The sequence below is a fragment of the Frieseomelitta varia genome, unplaced genomic scaffold (genome assembly GCF_011392965.1).
Source record: "Frieseomelitta varia isolate USP_RPSP 00005682 unplaced genomic scaffold, Fvar_1.2 scaffold_437, whole genome shotgun sequence".
NCBI classification, from domain to species: Eukaryota; Metazoa; Arthropoda; class Insecta; order Hymenoptera; family Apidae; genus Frieseomelitta; species Frieseomelitta varia.
Genome location: NW_025110187.1, coordinates 201900 through 217153, shown reverse-complemented (window position 1 = coordinate 217153; position 15254 = coordinate 201900). Strand labels below are relative to the sequence as shown.

The window sequence follows — 15254 nt, the reverse complement described above, 5'->3', positions numbered from 1 at the left end:
ATTTCGCTTTGTTTGCATACATAGGTCTGTTTATTTTGGTTCCCAATGTTTATTTATATTTTTTTGATTGTTTATTTTGGTTTCCAAAGTTTATTTACATTTTTTCGATGTCAACACACTTTGTTTCCGAAAATTTTCGAAAATTTTCAGTCGGAATCTCGAAAAATTTGATATTTCGCTTTGTTTGCATACATAGGTCTGTTTATTTTGGTTCCCAATGTTTATTTATATTTTTTTGATTGTTTATTTTGGTTTCCAAAGTTTATTTACATTTTTTTGATGTTAACACTCTTTGTTTTCAAAAATTTTCGAAAATTTTCAATCGGAATCTGGAAAACTTTGAAATTTCGCTTTATTTGCAAGCATAGGTCTGTTTATTTTAGTTCCCAAAGTTTATTTACATTTTTTTGATTGTTTATTTTGGTTTCCAATGTTTATTTACATTTTTTGATTGTTTATTTTGGTTTCCAATGTTTATTTACATTTTTTTGATGTCAACACATTTTGTTTTCAAAAATTTTCGAAAATTTTCAATCGGAATCTGGAAAACTTTGAAATTTCGCTTTGTTTGCAAACATAGGTCTGTTTATTTTGGTTTCCAATGTTTATTTATATTTTTTTGATTGTTTACGTTGATTTCCAATGTTTATTTACATTTTTTTGATGTCAACACACTTTGTTTTCAAAAATTTTCGAAAATTTTCAATCGGAATTTCGAAAACTTTGAAATTTCGCTTTGTTTGCATACATAGGTCTGTTTATTTTAGTTCCCAATGTTTATTTACATTTTTTTGATTGTTTAGTTTGGTTTCCAATGTTTATTTACATTTTTTTGATGTCAACACACTTTGTTTTCAAAAATTTTCGAAAAGTTGGAGTCGGAATCTCGAAAACTTTGAAATTTCGCTTTGTTTGCAAACATTGGTCTGTTTATTTTGGTTCCCAATGTTTATTTACATTTTTCTGATTGTTTATTTTGGTTTCCAATGTTTATTTACATTTTTTCGATGTCAACACACTTTGTTTTCAAAAATTTTCAATCGGAATTTCGAAAACTTTGAAATTTCGCTTTGTTTGCATACATAGGTCTGTTTATTTTGGTTCCCAATGTTTATTTATATTTTTTTGATTGTTTATTTTGGTTTCCAAAGTTTATTTACATTTTTTCGATGTCAACACACTTTGTTTTCGAAAATTTTCGAAAATTTTCAATCGGAATCTCGAAATCTTTGAAGTTTCGCTTTGTTTGCAAACATAGGTCTGTTTATTTCGGTTCCCAAAGTTTATTTACATTTTTTTGATTTTTTGTTTTGGTTTACAATGTTTATTTACATTTTTTTGATGTCAACACACTTTGTTTTCAAGAATATCCGAAAATTTTCAGTCGGAATCTCGAAAACTTTGAAATTTCGCTTTGTTTGCAGACATAGGTCTGTTTATTTTGGTTTTCAATGTTTATTTATATTTTTTTGATTGCTTATTTTGGTCTCCAATGCTTATTTCCTTTTTTTTGATGTCAACAGACTTTGTTTTCAAAAATTTTCGAAAATTTTCAGTCGGAATCTCGAAAACTTTGAAATTTTGCTTTGTTTGCAAACATAGGTCTGTTTATTTTGGTTTCCAATGTTTATTTATATTTTTTGATTGTTTATTTTGATTTCCAATGTTTATTTACATTTTTTCGATGTCAACACACTTTATTTTCAAAAATTTTCGAAAATTTTCAGTCGGAATCTCGAAAACTTTAAAATTTCGCTTTGTTTGCAAACATAGGTCTGTTTATTTTGGTTTCCAGTGTTTATTTATATTTTTTTGATTGTTTATTTTGGTTTCCAATGTTTATTTACATTTTTTTGATGTCAACACTCTTTGTTTTCAAAAATTTTCGAAAATTTGCATGTGGTGTTACGGTCCTTACTTAATATACAAATTTTCAAGATTCGAACACCACAAGCTGCAAGTGGATGTCGCCTATTGTCAATTTACGATCAGGTGCGATCTGTAGGTTAAGCGTGCAGCTTGGGTAACACCTCTAGGATGGGTGCCGTGCGTTCTGTTAGAAATTCCCAATGAGCCGAGCGGTCTGGAGGTATTTTATTACATATTTAAAGGTCGTGATAAATCCGTAAAACATGAATATGGAGTTCTTTCACATATATGTAGTAAAATGAGAAAGTTTCGGTTAGTTACTAGTTTCACATTTCGGTATTGAAAACTTGACAACAGTGTAATGGATTTAAAAAATCATATTCCTGGCGCATTTACTACTTGACCAACCTCGTTTTAATTCCCTAATTCACCGTTCTTTAAATGTAGAGTGCGCTAAAATACCAGTGATTTTTTTTTTTGTACTATGTCGGTATTTCAGATCCCCGGCCACGAAACCGCGTAAGGTGCTAGGTCTATTCATATACCTGGTCGGTGGTGCACAAAGCTTGCACGACTTTACCAACGAGCAGCACTCGTCGGTTCTTGTGCTTTCCGAAATAAGATATTAGAGGCGTAAGTTTGTATGCGCAGCAGAACTTTGTTCATGCGAACTTGAAAATGTCTTTTTAACGAGTGGAATTTGATTGGAGGAGTGCAGAAATTTTATTTGAATCAATTTTAAATGACGAATTTCACTTTGAGAAAATGACACAGGTGAAGCTAATTTTGTATCCAGATGAAATATGGTAGAACTTTGTTTATAGAACTTCATAACAAACTTGTTATGAAGAATAGATATAACTGAAATTCGAGGATAATAGAAGCTTACCAATTTTTCGTACTACTTGTTATTTTTCGTTTAAAATTTCATTATATTCAAAATTTTATTATTCCTTTAAGTAAATATATCTAACGTTCGGTATTAAGACTTTATTACAATAAATGGAGTTCTATTATACCGCTTGCATACTTATATCGTCTAACTAGTGACGGTATCACGTACCTATTCTACTTGAGAGCCTCTTTTCAAGTATTGGGTAACTAGAACTCCATTAGAGTTCCATTTGTCCGTACGTGGTGAAAATAGTTTAGGTAATTGAAGTTCGTAAAATAAAAACTCATCAATTTTCATTATTAGCCTTCATTTTTCACTCGGAATTTTATTATTCTAGCGTCCAGATAAATGAGTTTAAATAACAAAAGCTCAGTTAGTCGAGCATTGATTAATATTCACTTTTGCTTGCGGTCTCTATAATTTTTATTCTGCAAATTTTTACTTCAAACAGTTTATGTTCCGCGTAAATAAATTAAAATTAAAATATTTCGTTGCAATGAATGGATGTCTATTGCATCGCTTGCGCGCCTGTGTCTGGCTGGTGACGATATCACGTACCTCTTCCACTTGCGACGATATTTCCACCTAATGGTAGATCTGTGATCAATTCTTTGTTATCGTGGCATCGTTGAAAGTCGATTCTTTTTTCATTTTGTATTCTACTCTCTTCTCGTTGTTTTCTGATTGATGTGCTGTTTGTGCTATAAATTGGTTATTCCCTAGTTATTGGTGAGTGAGATTTTTATTTTTCAGCAGACACCGTTTTTATTTTTCAGAGGAAACCAAAGATTGAGTTTTAGTGATCGATTTTCGGCCTTGAATACTTTGAATAAAAGAAGATTCATTAAACAATGTGTCTTTTTTCTTAAAATAAAATTTATATTTCGACTAATTGTAATAAATTTTTCTCGCGAGTTATAACATACAACAAAATCGAAAAAAAAAAGCAAAATTTTAGCAGGGATAAATTCTAATTAAAATTGACATGATAAAGAAAAGAAAGGTTCCATTATTTTCACAATGTTTCCGATGTTTTCTTCTGTAAGATTATATGTATACTAATATTTATGCAAATTTCAAAGCACAGAGTGCCTTTTCAATTCTTTCGTGAAACTTTCGTGAAATTCTCGAAACTTACTAACTGCCACGGTCTACCTGTAATAAAACTTTCGTACGAAACTCTCCAGTTAAAAAAGTTTCCCCGACGTTCAACTTCGCCGAATTTCGCTACGATTTTCCAATTCTTTATCCGCGATTTTCTCGAATTACTCGCTTGTAAGCGTTTATCCTCTGAACCGCTCGATTAAATTAATCTCTCACGATGACTTATACCATTTTGCTGATCGTGAAAAAAGGCCGTCACGAAAAAATCAAATCGAATAAGAATTCGCTCATTTTACAAGAATTAATTACGCTGAACGATAAACGATGGAATAACAGGCGAAAAGAATATTGTAAATTAAAAAGCTGACCAGAAATGTCCAAAAAATTGCATGATTTTGTTATTAATCCGGCGCAAGGAAATAAATTTGAAATACAAATTATGTAGTTTACACAAAGAAATAAATTTGAAATACAAATTATGTAATTTACGTAGATTATGAAACAATTTAATACAACAGAACATTCTGTTCGAATAAACAAATATTTAAATAGTAATACAGAATATTCGAGTATGAGAGACTCTACCGTAGCTCATCTTGAACAATTCGTCTTTCTCTTGCAAAATTTTTTCTAATTTATAATTTAAAAAACAATGACTCTTGCTAGGAAAGAGATATTATTCGTTTTCAAACAGGGCAGAAAAATTTGACTTTCAGAGTCAGATTTTCGTTGCAAAGATCCCATCGTGTGTCGTGTACGCGACAAGCGGGGAAAAAGCTCGGCACTTTGTGTACTGTTTAAGAAATAAACGAAGTCATTACTGCTGAAAAGGATTGCCAGCATTCGGATGAATTAAACACTGTCGTTAAAGAGGAGAGTCGCGCACTTATTAACAGAGGAGAAATGGTCTTTCATCTCTAATTACTATAAAGCTCGTCTACATCCAAGAAAGAAGCTTCAAGAGAAGAGAAAGAATCGCATGACTCAGTCTCGGCAAGTAATTAGTCATTCATCCACGGTCTCGCGACTTCGTTATATAATAAATCATCGTTCTCTCTTATCGTGAGAATAGATTTTTTTTCTAAAATAGTCGAAGAAGATCAACGGTTACGATGAAAACGAGTACTTTTATCGTCTCGAGATATTTTTAACTCGTGTCGGTCTCAATCTGCCGTGAAAAAAATATAACCTTCTTTTTTAGATTGTAATATATAACGCAAAATTTTCACTTCACTGTTACATGTCATTTCACTTTCGATAATAATAGTCGCGTTTTATTTAAAAAAAGAAAAATGTTTAAACGTGTCGTTTATCGATCCGAAGAGTTTACACCGAGAGCTCCATGGAAATCTGCTTAGTTATTCACTAATATGCATGAGCGTTTGCAAAAGAGATTGATGACACGTGCATGGGAGGAAAGAGGTCGCTAGATACGAATCACGTGGCTGGGAAATTAAGAATTGACCTGTGGAATACAGTTGACAAGAAAACAGAAAATACAGAATTAATGATACAGTGTTCCGAGGCTCGAAAATATCGAAGCTCTTGAGGATTTCAGAAGTACAAAGTTCTGAAACAATACGGTAGCATAGTTTCGCATTCTTTTAGCTTTGAAGTGTGCTTCCACAGCATAAAGAGATCTAACATAGGGTATAAACAATTTCGAAACCAGTGCTTCGGGTGTTCCAAATTCTCAAGTATCTTTCGAGCTTCGAAGTACACTACCATTCGTAAATATCTGCATAGTTGTGCAATTCAGTAAAAGAAAATATTTAATATTATAACTTAATATTTTTATACTATATATAATTTTACATTTTAAAATATTTTAATATATTTTTATATTTTATATATGTATAATTTTATATTTTAAAATATTTTAATATATTTTTATATTTTATATATATATATAATTTTATATTTTAAAATATTTTAATATATTTTTATATTTTATATATATATAATTTTATATTTTAAAATATTTTAATATATTTTTATATTTTATATATATTTCATATATATAACTTAATATTTTTAACTTTCACAATGAAAGAATTGCAGTTTCTCCACTGCTTTTATTAATACTAAATCAAGTGCTGAAAGGAATATGTCAACATATATTCAGCCCTGTTTGAGATAAATAGTTATTAAATAGCTATGCATTGGTTAATATAAAATCAGGGACCAAAGTTAAATCATAGAGTCTCAAATTATCTCGATCTCAATAAAAATTCTCGGACTCTCGCTCGCCATTTGAATTAAATTCGTACGTTTCGATGTCCGAAACGCAATTAGTTTGATCGCTAACTGATCTCGTGACCTCGTTACATCGTCGTCCGTACTGTGCATCGCGATGATCTCCGCTCGCGTTTATCATGTTATTTCGATAACGACGACGGAAGTAGAAACTTACGTTTCCTGGAAACGCTTCCTGGCCGACATCGCCGGCAACGATCGAATCTCCGAGTTGCATCCATTAGTGGAGAACCGGTAAATAAATATAATTTGCAGGTGACTCGATTGAGCAGAACGAGGAAGAACCGCTTGTAATCGAACCTCCGACTTTTTCTTTCTCTCGGCACGCCGAGTAGCTTTATTTTCGAGCTTGCCGGTCCGGTCGATCTATTTATTCACGCGGCGCAGTGAACGTCGTAATTAGATTTACCAATCTCTCCTCGTCACTTGTAGCTTCTTGTTCGGACGACTGGACGATCAATTGCTTCGTGCCTTTCGTTACATTTCAATCTTAAATGGATTAGACGTCGTGTAACGTTGCATTTGAATGCGAGATGCGAGTTGAAGGTCAGAAACTTCAAGTATAAAGGCTCGAATATTAACACCATTCGGGGGCGATTTGGAACTTTGAATAGTTTTCTGAATTAAATTAACCTCGACAAACAGTTTGACAATAATTTTCTATTTTAATGGCGAAATGTCGATTTTGTTTATCATCACAGATCAAACACCTTTTAATTTCTGTACGTGCATTTTTCTGTATATATATATTTCAAATGTTTACCAATATTTTTCTACACTATTTTTTATTTTATTTGCGTCTATAAGAAATTGAAGAAAAAAGAATAGTAAAGAATACTTGTTAAACTTCCACTTAAATTTCATTGCCTTAATTGTGCTCGAGTGAAATTCTAGTGTTACTATTGTACAATATGTTCGAGTGCTTTCACTTTTAATTTGTTCACGTATATTAATAAAATTAGCTCATTTGACGAGATACTTCAAGCCATCGTGAATGGTCCATTTTATGGAAACATTTTCACTGCGTCTGTGTTTTTGAGAGACGTTTCTTTTGTGCGGAGAAAGCGAGCAAACGGAATGGAAACAATGCCGATAACAGTAGCAGACGAAAAACGCAAATAAAAATCCGTTTGGCATCCGCGAGGAAGAATAATAATCGGGTTTCTCGGTCTGGCTCGTTTGTTCTTTCTCAATTGTAATTCTCAGTGACATGTTTTTCAAGCCTCGTCTAATAGAATTAATGTTTGAGAAAGAAACGACAAGTGATTCGACTTATTGTTATTAAATCGCTTAGATTTTATATTTTACATTTTTATTTCATGACATGTACGTGTATAACGGTATATAATCAGTATAATACATTTATATTTTCATTTTGTATTTTTACGAGCATAAGTGAGGAATTGGTTCTAAGTAAAAGTTCGTTTCATCCACTAAATATCACGATAAATGCTCTATTTTGGATATTTCGCATGCGGTTTGTTTAAATTTTCCAAAATATATATAAACACCCGCGTGGTCTAATTATTAGAGCGAAACGAAAACATATTTATTAACATCTTCGAATGTTATTTTTTTATATTAACCTCCTCGAGTAGAATCGTTGAATTACACAAAACTTATTAACTCGATTGCCAAAATACATGGAATTTTTATTAACTTTATTATTCATCTCTTTCACAGAGATCAACCAATTAATTGCAACAGTAATTTGACAATAAAAATTAAATCAATTTGAAAGACAAAGTTAAGTTGTAACATTATATATGACACACCAGCCAACAATTAAATCTCCCCTCGAGGATGAAATATCGTATCAGAGGGCAATGCACTCCGACACAGTGGTTTCGAAAATTGAAAATCGCACTGACACACAATTCGGTCGATCTCTTTCTCTCTCGTTTCATCGTTATACACGGCTAATTATCATTCACGAAGCTCATAAACCGTTATCCGTGAATTAAATATCGGATTCCAATGAGCCCATTCTCGTCTCTCGCTTCCCTTTGAAGCGACAGATAATCGCGGCCTCGCCGTTAAACAAGGTATTCAACCGTCCAAGGCTGGAGGAGCCTTGTCAGGAGCCGTGCCAAGTGTCGAATGGCTAACGACCACTTTGACGAACTTAAGTCAAAGGTTGGAAGAACGTTCACCTCGCTGTTGGGGAACGAGAGTGGAAAAAAAAGTTATTCCGCGAGTGCTGATGCTGGCAAATCAATAAGCGGGCCGCGCGAGAACGACAAAGGGCCGCTGAGCAGCAAAATGGCCAAGAGGCTTACCTACAGCTGTTTGGTGGTTATTTTAGGGTGTTACAATTTTATTATTCATGCCTTCTAACAAGATCGCCTGCAATAACCGTACACGTGCGTTTGGCCCGCGGCGATAAAAAGCATGAAAAAGCAATAAAAGTCGCTTTAACGCTAGAGCTCGTCGATGACCAAAGCATAAAACATGTACCAAAGTTGAAGTACACGTATGTACGAGATATAGGAATTTGTAACGCAATAAAGAAACTTGTAATACGAATTTTCGTTTATGTTAATTACACAAATCTTTTTCATTTATAAAAATCATTCAAATCTCTCCAAATTTCTACGAGAAATCATAAAATCTCCACCGTCTTTTTTAAAATGATAGCTCGTATCATTTTGAACAAAATATTCTTTCGCTCAACCATCAGACAATTATTACAACAGTTCAGAAAGTACGTCTTTAATGACATAAAGTACCGAATTGATGTATAATAATTAAAGCGCACGACTGAAAGCTCTGTGTACCGGCGCGATAAGAGGATTTTTTAATTATCAACGTTTCGGAGACAATAAATATCCAACGAACTCGTAATTGTTATATTTGTAACATAATAATATTATTTATATTCTCAATATTTATATATTTATATGTATTAAATATTATAAATATAATATTTAATATTTATATATTTATATATTTATAATATTTAATATTTATATTAATTAATTTAATATAATATTTTGATATAATATTTATAATATTTAATATTTATATCAATTAATTTAATATAATATTTTGATATAATATTTATTCACATAAATATTTGTGATAATTTATATCAATCATTAACGTAGTACCATGAATTACATATTACATATATTACCATTACATTTTATATCGTAATTAATGTTTTATAAAATTTAATACTTAATCTCGCAACAAGTGACCACCGACAGAATTTGAAATTCATTAAATCCGAATCAATCTTATTAAACTGTGTTATAGACTATATTGTCACTCTATTATAGACCGAGCAATCAAAATTTTTCGAAAATTTAAAAATTAATCAAATTCCAACAAATCTTTGTCAAATTATAAAATATCAATTCGGATATCGTAGGAATTAAATTTCATCTAGTTTCGTGCTTCCCCAATTCTTTCCCCGTCGCTGTAATTTACACCGAACGAACCGAAATTTTTAAAAATTTTAACTGAATTCAATTCCTAGAATTCGTAGAAATTGCGTTTCGTTCAGTTTCATGCCGTGTCCCTAATTCGTTGACTGCCACATATTACTGTACGTCGACACGATCAAAATTTCCCGGAAATTTGAAATTAATTAAATTATAAGACTGTGAAGTTTTGTTCCAGATTCGAACGCGGAATTAGGCTTCTCCGTTTGGTTTCGTGTTTGGAGACGCGGGTGTGGCCGTCAGTGGACATCGTAGACAGTCGGGCACCCATGAACAAACCCGAGAACGCTGCCGTCGCCCCATATTTCGAGTTATTGCCAGCGGTAATTGCAGCAGAATGAAATCGATGTTTGACCGAGTTGCCGGGAGAAAAGGAGAGAGATTTGATCGCGTTTGTTTGCTCGTGCACCTTACCGTTCTTTGCCGGTTTAACGATCCTCCTGGATCCATCCTAACGATCGTCCAGTTCTGTAACATCGGCACTCCACCGAACGGAACATTGTCATCGATCAACGGGTGACAGCGAAATTATACCACTGTCGTTTCGCCACGCGCGCGATCATTAGAGGCGACGTAGGCTGTCGCAACGCAGTTCCCGGCCAATATCTATTAAATTACGCGTTCGCGAAATTGATTTCTCAATTTTCAACAACCGTAAGAATTGTCCTCTCTCGTGAATAATTTATACGAACTTATTTAGAGCCAGGTAATTATAATAATTTATCACAACACTGAAGCGATTGGTTGTATAACGATAGCCGAGGAACGTTGCAAAAATGCAACGTCAGTTATTTAAATGATGATATAAACATTAAATACTGGCTAGAAATTCGAGTGCACGTTCTGTGCGTGAAATACATAGATTTTCTGATATCGATTCTCTTTACATTGCGTATGGGAAATTAACATTGTCTGCTGTTGCATTGTATGGTCATTGACATGAATTAAATTTAATATTGAACCAAGTATGAAATACAAATGTAAAAGTGTGTCCGAACTTTTGGTCGATACTATATATTATTATCATAATAAATGTTTATGATATAATATTATAATATTATAAATATTTCCTCCGTGTTTCCTAGACCAGCGTCTAATTATATTTTAATACCTATTAATTTATTATTAATAACATTCTTCGTGCTCAAAACAATGACATGAATTAAATTTAATATTGAACCAAGTATGAAATACAAATGTAAAAGTGTGTCCGAACTTTTGGTCGATACTATATATTATTATCATAACAAATGTTTATGATATAATATTATAATATTATAAATATTTCCTCCGTGTTTCCTAGACCAGCGTCTAATTATATTTTAATACCTATTAATTTATTATTTTTAATACCTATTAATTTATTATTAATAACATTCTTCGTGCTCCAAACAATGACATGAATTAAATTTAATATTGAACCAAGTATGAAATACAAATGTAAAAGTGTGTCCGAACTTTTGGTCGATGCTATATATTATTATCATAATAAATATTTATGATATAATATAATAATATTATAATGTTATAAATATTTCTCCGTGAATTATCCTCCGTGTTTCCTAGATCAGCATCTAATTATTTTTTAATAACTATTAATTTATTATTAATAACATTATTCGAGCTCAAAACTGTAATTAAATTTAATATTGAACCAAGTATGAAATACAAATGTAGTAAAAGTGCATCTGAACTTTTGGTTGATACTACATATTATTATTATCATATTAAATATTTATGACATAATATAATAATGTTATAATATTATAAATATTTCCTCCGTGAATTATCCTCTATATTTCCTAGACCAGCATCTAATTATTTTCTAATAACTATTAATTTATTATTAATAACATTGTTCGAGCTCAAAACTATAATTAAATTTAATATTGAATCAAGTATGAAATACAAATGTAGTAAAAGTGCATCTGAACTTTTGGTTGATACCACATATTATTATTATCATATTAAATATTTATGACATAATATAATAATATTATAATATTATAAATATTTCCTCCGTGAATTATCCTCTATATTTCCTAGACCAGCATCTAATTATTTTCTAATAACTATTAATTTATTATTAATAACATTGTTCGAGCTCAAAACTATAATTAAATTTAATATTGAACCAAGTATGAAATACAAATGTAGTAAAAGTGTATCCGAATTTTTGGTTGATACTACATATTATTATTATCATATTAAATATTTATGACATAATATAATAATATTATAATATTATAAATATTTCCTTCGTGAATTATCCTCTATATTTCCTAGACCAGCATCTAATTATTTTCTAATAACTATTAATTTATTATTAATAACATTGTTCGAGCTCAAAACTATAATTAAATTTAATATTGAACCAAGTATGAAATACAAATGTAGTAAAAGTGTGTCGGTACTACATATTATACTATTAATTTATTATTATTAAATTATGTTGTAATAATATTGTTCGAGCTCGAAACAACGATCTCTCCATCTCGATCGCTTACACAAATGTCGATGAAAACGTGGCGTGTCCATTAAAGGGAAGTCATCGCGACTGCCATAACGGCCGCATAAATAATTCATTCGGTTCTCGCACGAACGTGTTTTTCAGACGCGTGACGCGAGCCCGCGACGCTTTTCACCCCCAAACGTGTTGCAAGAAGACAAAGAGGAAGGAGAAGAAAGACCGAAATTTCCAGTTGATCACGCGATCGCCAATCTACCGATCTCGCGATTTCGACCGGCCAAAACTGGGACGGTGGGACTTCGACGCTTGAGATTCAGTGGAAAGATCGCGAATTGTTTTGCCTCGTTTACCGAGCACGTGATGCGTGTCAAGGTTTACTCGTCCATCCAAGGATCGCGCTCGGATGCCGCTCGGAAAATGTGTTTTGTCGCCGATCGCGGGTGCGCATATTTGCAAACTTACGAGCAATTTCAAGAAACGTGATTTCACGTTTTGCATCGTTTGATGTTTCGCAGTTCGCGTGACGTGCTCGAAAATTTATGTGTTATATAAAACATATTTTGAAATTTCGTTCAACGCGAGACTCGGTGTGATCGAGGTTAATTATTTCAATGATATCGCGATATTTCCTTCCTTTCACAAGTTGTTCGTTGCGATTTGCTGTTGCATTGAAATCACCGTTTTAATTCTCATCATTTATAGAACCCTCGTCGCGTAATGTTCTCTAATTCTTCTCTTATCGCGGGAAATTTCTTTCGATCTATCGTGTTTCTGCGATATAGATCACTGGCGTGAACACCACGAAAGCAAAACTGGCACGATAATCTTTCAATAATTGGAAAAAAATACTTCGGGTATTCTTAATTTTTCTCTCGAAAAATCAAATGAAAACGAAAATAAATTAAATTGTACAATTGCAAATATAAAATTACAAATTTATAAAGTTAAATTGCAAAAGATAGAGTAAATACTTTGTGATATAATAATTCAAGAGATTTTTACAGTTAAACGACAATGTTACTCCCCTCAGAAACATTTGTATCGTTTAATCGACTTTATTCGCGGCAATTACAAGGTTTTTCAAATTGATCTGTCGAAAGGAAATTATTATTATTTTCTCAAAGTCACAAACTGTTCCTCCACTTCCGGCTATTATATTCGTCAGTCGGCTGCGAATTTTAAACTCTTGAACCTCGATCAATATCATTAGATTGTATATAAAATATCCGAAATATCCTCATTGTTATTTAACATCAGGTTACGTTACGACTTTTGAATAAGCGAATCAAATATATGCCGTCTTATTTCCTCAATTTATTTTATATCATATTTATATTATATTTATATTATATTTATGAAAATATAAATTTCCTTAAGCACTCGTACTCTAAACATTACATGTTACAGAATAAACTATAAAAGTTTGGTATCAATCCGATGCGAGTTACTTGATTTTAATACGTACTCCACGTGTCAATAATTAATATTAATAGTCCCTGTAAAATGCAAAATAAGCGAAAAATTAAACTTTTCGATAAATATCCAAATTATTTCAATGTTAACTGCAACTAGAATGCGTCACAGACATTCGAGTCGAAATTAATAAAGACAAAGATGATAACGTATCGCTAACGAAATACACAAATGAATATGTATTAAAGAACTTGACCTCGAGTTTCTGTTATTGTACAATTCAGAGAGTGGTTCATTTTGCAGTACGTTTTAACAGAGTTCGTTGAAAAACGAAATTTCAAATATTTAATAGCGAACTTGCGCCATCTCGTTTGTCAAAGTTCACGGCAAGAACAGAAACTTTCTGGCTCTTGAATATTTCAATCCCTGAGGAGAGCTGCATTATTATACAAATAGCATGCTGCAGGGATGCATGCTCCCCAGTGAAATTTATCAGGAGATTTATCCATCTCTCGCGAAGAGGCGATCATTGGTTGTTTCTTTTTCAGTTTCACGTCGGCTCGTTCGCGAGATTCGGCTTCACCCGGCGGATCCGTAAAATTTTGAAAACAATGTAAAACAGGGACAGGGTATTAAGCGAATCGCTTGATGGATCAACAACACGAACCAAATGGCCAACGGGAAACACCGGACGATCGATCTGCGGTCATAGACCTCGAAAATCCATCTGATAGCGCCAGAAGGATACTCCGGTAAATATACGCTAAACGTACTTTTACATTTAGCTAAATGCAAAAATTCTGTTCGCAAAATAAACGAGATTCGTAATAGTTGATTAACGAAACGATGAAATTTTTGTCTAACACCGTATCGGAGGATTGTGATTTGTCTCGAATAACCGAATGTCTCCAAAGATAAAATTAAAAGATAAAATTTCTACTCATAAGTAGCACTATAAATGACTATAATTTGTACTGTGTTACAAAAGTTTAATATTCCCTCTGACAGAGAGATTAGCAACAGAATTAAATCAAATGGAAAATTTCAAATTTGAACGAAGAAATAAAAAAATCGAAAGTTCTATGGCCAATATTACTAATTAAATATAATTTTTGGACAGTATGTAAAAATCTCTTTGGAAAGAGGTTATATGGAGAATAATTATATTATTTGATAAACGAGAAAGAGAGCTGTGGTTCTTTAAATGCTTAATCAGATTTTGCATCCTTTAAATTTCATTCACTGCAAATTTTGCGAGTCAATGTCGACGTTCGTTTTTCTAAAAATATATTCAAATGAAACGTTAATCAATCTGAGTATGGTATAGTAACATAGATGCAAAGTATTAATCTACACAATTGAAAGAACTGAAATTTCGATTTCCACTGCAATTTCGAAACCACGTGTATACGATATCACGTGTATCGTATACTAAACTCGAACTATACTATAAAACAAAGGCTAAAACGAGGGCTGTAATTTAAATTCATTTCATTCATGAATCTATTACAAACGTAACGCGAATTTTGTTGAATGAAACTAGTAAAAAGAATTATTCAACTTTTTTCTTGAAAATGATTTTCGTTAGATACCCTTCTTGCGTCCGATAGTTCAGTCGCTATGGAAAAAAAAAAAAAAACTCTAGAGAAGAATATTTCCCACTAAAGAATGCGTGTTCCGGAAAATTGAGTTTCAAGGTACAAAAAAAAAAAAAAAGAAGTAGAAGAAAAATCGATCTAAACTTCGTCCACCGCCGCTGTTGCACACCGCTATTCATTTCACTGACCTCTTGCATCCCTGT

The 15254-nt window shown here is 32.2% G+C and overlaps 1 protein-coding gene and 1 long non-coding RNA gene across 3 annotated transcripts in view; one reads left to right on the top strand and one right to left on the bottom strand.

The window, feature by feature from the left end:
- Positions 1-13263, top strand: part of LOC122532135 — a 20007-nt gene extending 6744 nt beyond the window's left edge. The window contains exons 2-4 of the long non-coding RNA XR_006307455.1: positions 2492-2502; positions 8892-8897; positions 13251-13263. This is a non-coding gene — a long non-coding RNA (uncharacterized LOC122532135). The remainder of the gene's footprint in view (positions 1-2491; positions 2503-8891; positions 8898-13250) is intronic.
- Positions 1-15254, bottom strand: part of LOC122532131 (neuromodulin) — a 139364-nt gene that overhangs the window by 109149 nt on the left and 14961 nt on the right. The gene's annotated exons all lie outside the window — the stretch shown is intronic.